Source organism: Furipterus horrens, unplaced genomic scaffold (assembly GCF_987537825.1).
Source record: "Furipterus horrens unplaced genomic scaffold, mFurHor1.1.pri manual_scaffold_5, whole genome shotgun sequence".
In the NCBI taxonomy this organism is placed as follows: domain Eukaryota; kingdom Metazoa; phylum Chordata; class Mammalia; order Chiroptera; family Furipteridae; genus Furipterus; species Furipterus horrens.
The window spans coordinates 116655035-116660776 of NW_028327175.1; the positions used below are offsets into that span (position 1 = coordinate 116655035).

Consider the following 5742-nt stretch of genomic DNA (forward strand, 5'->3'; position numbering starts at 1 on the left):
GAGAGATTTTAGGAAAGTCTGAAGCATGAGACAAGAGGCCATTCATATGGAAAATCTACTGGAAACAATTTGGGTGGGCCCACAAGATGGATGGAATAGGGTCTCAGGGATTCACCAGGGTGGGGATGACAGCCTTAGTCAGGTTGATGGAGGCTCAGATATGGCACCTGCCTGCTGGCTCTGTGGTGAACAGGCTCAGAAAAGGAACAATGGCCTCTGCCAGCACTTCTGTCTGGGAGGAAGCTGCCCCTTCAGCTCTCACACTATTGCCAGAAAATTCAGTTCCTCTCTGTATGTTCCTGGTGCCCTTCAAGTTATTGCCCCAGGGGTGGAGCTCAGAGCAAGTGAGTTCAAGTAAGTCCTAAGCCCATGTGCAGGACCATGATGAGTAAATGCCTGTGACTTCAGCCATCCTCCATCTCAGTCAGCCATCATCTCCACTGGTTTTTACAACCAGAAGTTATGGATACTTCTCTTCCTGGCACTGGAACCCTGGACTAGGTGGCCTGGTGTGGGGCTTGGACCCCTCACTCCTCAGGGAAGACCTCCACAGGTCCCCTCCTGATTTTTATCTGCCAAACATGAGTGTGGGACTAGCTTGTTCTGCATCTCTGCCCTTCCTACAAGTCTTGATGTGGCTTTTTCTTTTTAAACTTAGTTGTAGGACTTCTGTTCAGCTAGATGTCAGGTGGTTCTGAATGATGACTGTTCTGTAGTTTAGTTGTAATTTTGATGTGGTTGTGGGAGGAAGCAAGTACCACATTTACCTAGACATCATCTTGGCCTGACCCTCCTATTAATGTACTCATCTCTCTTTGTCTCTATTGTTAAAGACAAGTCAGCCCTGATATCCAAGACCAGTAATTGACCTGGAACTCACAGCTAGATCTTTGTGCTCTCCTAATGTACATAGAGAATTTTTCACAGAATATCACTATCACACAAGGCCACACTGTGGAGCAAGACAAAACAAGACCATTCTGTAATCATGTCTTAATGAAAAAAAAAGAAGAAGAACATTGTCCAAGCCACAAAAATGACCAAACTTCCCCTGACGCTGGATGATATGAGTGACTACTACTTCTTTACCAATCACAGCTTTGGCCCCCATTTCATCTTCCCTTCTTCTAGATAAAATATAATAAGATACCTAGCATCTGATCCAGAACAAAGACCCAGCTTCTCAAATCCACACCAAAATTACTTCACACAAGTCCAAGTCTTTTAATAAATCCTTTCTAGCTCCTCCCTACTAAGATGCCTCATTATTCACCTATGGTGGGTGTTCTTGTTATAATGGGTAATAAACGCAATTTATTCAACAAGAGGTGTGTTCCTAGTGGGTTTTGACTGGAGAGCATTGACAGTTGGAACATTTTATTTGGTAAAGGGTCTCTCTTTCCATCTTTAAGCTGCAGAGGGTGTATCAAGTTTTGTTTTCCCAAGATAGGTAGATGATTCTCTTACAGAGGACAAATGGTTAAGTTTTATTCAATAGAAAAAGCAAACATGATTTTATTAGAAATTAGTTCCCTAGCCTGTTTCATTCTGAGTAGAATAAATTTCATAGCAACCACTTTTCTAAGAGCCCCTTTTATGTCCTTGTTTCTCAGGCTATAGCATGAGAGTCACCACTGTGAACTTCACCACAGCTGCTATGTCTGCCTCTGCTAAGTGGGAGGATAAAGGGTTAAAATACAGAAATATGGTGGTGCCATTGAAGAAGAAAACTACAACCAGGTGAAAACAACAGGTGGAGAAGGCTTTCCATTGTTCTTTTGTGGTGAGACTCTCAGGACAGCACAATTGATGGGGATATATGATAACAGGATGCAAATGAATGGAATGATCATTATCAGCCCTGCTTCAATAAGAATCATCATCTCAGACCCTGGCTGCTGTGGCTCAGTGGATTGAGCGTCGGCCTGCGAGTCAAGTGTCGCTGGTTCTAATCCCAGTCAGGGCACATGACTCAGTTGCACGTTAGGTCCCCAGTTGGGGGCGCGAGTGAGAGGCAACCACACAGTGATGTTTCTCTCCCTCTCTTTCTCCTTTCCCCTCTCTCTACAAATAAATAAATAAACAAATAAATAAATTATTCTTTTTAAAAAATCATCATATCACCACTCTCCCTCTAGGGAGCATGGCTGTACCTTTTCCTGTCCCCTTGTTCTTTGCCCCAGGTGTTACCTTTGCCTTTCCCTCTCCTATGCTTTAAGAGCCCTTATTTTGCATCTGTAGCTTGTTTCCTGAGCCTATGTAGCCCAGCTGGTTCACTTTACTACCTCTGTAACTTTCTAAATAAACTTTCTCTTATAATCTGAAAAAAGAAAAGAATCATGATATCATTGAGGTGTGTGTCAGACAGGAGAGTTTCATGGAAGGAGTTGCATCACAGAAGAAGTGGGGGATGGTGTTGTCTGCACAGAATGAAACTTGAATCATCAGTAGGGTATGCAATAGGACATCCAGGTTGGCAAAGATCCATGACCCAGAGGAGCCGGACAGAGCTGATGGATCATCTTTGCTGAGTAGAATAAGGGGTGGCATATGGCGACAAAGCAGTCATAGGCCATCACAGCCAGGAGGAAATTGTTCGTATCCATGAACATGAAAAGAAAGTAAATCTGTGTAAGACACCCAGAGAAGGAGATGGTCTGACTCCTGAGTATGTGGTTAGACAGCATCTTGGGGACAGAGGAAGGGAAGCAGATGTTCATGAAGGACAGGTTGCTGAGGAAGAAGTACATGGGAGTGTGCAGGTGGGAGTCCATGTTGATGGCTCTGAAGTTAAGTAGGTTTCCTAGGACCATGACTAGGTACATGCTCAGAAAGAAGATAAGGAGAAGCTGCTGCTGCGGCTGCCTAGAGAACTCCAGGAGGAAAAATTAGGAGACACTTGACTGGTTTTCCCCTCTCATGGACTCAGATGCAGATAGGCAGGGGTCAGAAGTCTAGAAGGTAAGGGTTTGGTTGCAACAACCCCAAGCTCCAGTGATGGTCATGTTAGTGAAAACTGTATTTGTTTTTTGTTTTTTGTTTTTTTTTTTCTTCTTTTTCTTTTTTTTTCAAGTGTCTCAGAAGAAGTAGTGACTTAAGATGTGAAAACTGTATTTGAGTTGTTCCATTGTTATGGCATATCTAGTGAGACTTAACCACTCAGAGACAATGAATAGGGAAAGCAAAGGTTTTATTGCTTGCGGCCTAGCCAAGACCAGAGTCTCTAACAAGGCACCGAACCCTGTACAGGTTTAAGGCAGGGTTTTTATACTCAAGGTTTAAAAAGAGATGGGGAGAGGTGAGGAGGAGGTCAGGAGCAAGTCAGCAAGTCTGTTGCAACAGGGAGATGTGGCACTAGAGCTGGTCAGCACATTCTAGGATGTGGGTTCCGCCTGGTCAGCGTGGTCCATTATGCAACCCCGGGTGCAATTAACTGCCAGAAGCATTGCAAAGAGAGCTCAGAAAAAAACTGGTTAAAGGCAAAGCTAGTTGGGGGGGTGTGCTGGCCACTACACCATCAGGATCTGCCCCTTGTTCCTACACCTTCAACTTCCAACTCCCAATGCTAGATGATACTGGTCCCACTGAACTCAGTTTTTAATTTTTATCAAATATAACATAAAAACAACACACAACACATACAGAGCCTTTCTGTGCCATTATATATGGATGTTTCTCTTAGTAGCTTATAGAGACAAGAGAAACAGCCAGTTATTACTGAGTTTATCTCAAGCTCCAGCTGACAAATTCAGGACTCTTATTACTCCCTGGATCTGGAAGGAAGTTCTTCAAAGAATTTCACTCATTAGTAAAGAAATATTGACATCACTGATATATAATCTTACCTGGGAGAAGCTGTGGCTGTTGCTATCAAGTGTTCACCTTTGAGGAACTGGCCAGTGTTTCTCTTTATTATAAGGTTTGGAAAGTCTTGGAAATATAGGTAGTTCCTGAGCAGGTGAGGAGCAGAGGTCCATGACCTTAGCCCTCTATGCTGGAAGAATGTTTGGGGAAATTAAAGGTGGGTATTTACAGTAGTTTTCATGGCCACTGGGACAAAATTTCCTGAGAACGTCATTAGAGACAAAAAGAACTGTCCCACCTATCTGCTGGTCTCTGGAAACCCAACAATGACAACAAATATTATTGAGTCCTAAGTTAGAACTTGGAGATAAAGCGATCTAGGTGGATGGAGACAGGTCCCAGAGAAAATTTCTGAGACCTCATTGCATAACCTTGTGGATCTAGGCTTACATTTATGATTTTGAAAATTCCATTATTAAATTTTTTTCTTCTTATTTTCTTAGTGCAGAAACTGGGGTTACTGTAGTATTACCTGAATGAACCTCGTTTTTCTCTCATATCTGGTCATTTACTGTACAAAGTTAATGATGTGTTTGCAGGTAGGGATGCTGGGGTAGGGGCAAGGCATTACAGTTATGCTTAATCATTTAAAGCACTTGGTGTTTATAATTGCAGGGAGAGATATATCAGAGAAAGTATGGCATGTCATAACTGAGAAACTCCAGGATCCTAGACATCTTTTGGGATGTCTTCCCAGCTCACAATGAGTCACCTTTTTCTGAGAATGGCCCTCTAATCTAGTAACAGGGCTGTGGACTCCAGTAGCACAATTTATACTCCACCACCTCCTGCCCAGTGAGGATTCATGATTGGAGGGGAAAAGTGGAAACTGAGGTTGAGGGGCTGCAGGTCATTCTCAGTATGATTTGGTCTGGATATATAAATCTAGGAGTTTACAAACCTCTCCTGACTGCCTCATAGATGGAGATGCAAAAGACTATTATAGAGTAGGACAGACAATGCAAACAGAGAAAAGCAGAGATGAGCTGGAGAGAATACGATAGTTTTTCAGTTCAGTGTTCAAGTCCTTTTCTGATGATTCGCTACACTGTGGCCTCACTCACAGTTCTTAGTTGCAACTAACAAAAACCAAGTTTTGCTGAGCTAAGCAGAGAATTATTTCTTGAAAAGAATAATGGAAGCCTTTCAAAAAACACTGAGCATCTGAAGAACCAGGTTCACAAAGTAACACACCAGCTATAATGGCCCAAAGAATGCTACAGAACTGGTTTTATTAGCATACCAATGGTTCGTGCTGCCTCCAAGCATAAATGTTAATTCCATGGCTTTGACACAGCTGTCACTGGACATAGGCTGCCACTAGTAGCAGTGTTGCCCTGGGAATCCATCTGGCTACAATGGCTGCCACTGCTAGGAGGTTACTCTTGGTTTCCCCTTCTTCTTGGCGAAGGCTGTTAAGATATCTGATGAGTAGACACATGCCCACATCTCAGTTGCAAAAGAGCCTGGGAGACTAGTTATTCAGGATTTACTTATACAGAAAAAAGTAGGCTTTTTACTCAGTCAGAATTATGAGGTAGGGAATTACCTAAGCTTTGGAAGGGGTTACAGAAGTTGGAAAGGTGAAAAGCATGATAAATGCCCACTAGAATATTCCCCTCCAGTTGCACAATTTTAACACATATGACTCTTAACCAATGTATCCTTCAGTAGAAGAGAAATTTTCTGGCCAAATATAACACAACTACCCTTCTTACAATAGGGGAACAATTCAAAATCCCATCAGTTACTGTGTCCACGTCCACAATCAGGATCTCCCTATGCCAGTCATGATCCCATCATTACAATCTATAACTTCTGAATCAGAATTGAAAACTAACCAATAACTGCATACACTATGTGTATAGTAAATACAAG

At 42.6% G+C, this 5742-nt stretch overlaps 1 pseudogene; it reads right to left on the bottom strand.

Moving 5' to 3' along the window:
* Positions 1 to 1487: 1487 nt before the first annotated feature.
* LOC150009376 (putative olfactory receptor 1F2) lies at positions 1488 to 2921 on the bottom strand (annotated as a pseudogene).
* Between the last annotated feature and the right edge of the window lie 2821 nt (positions 2922 to 5742).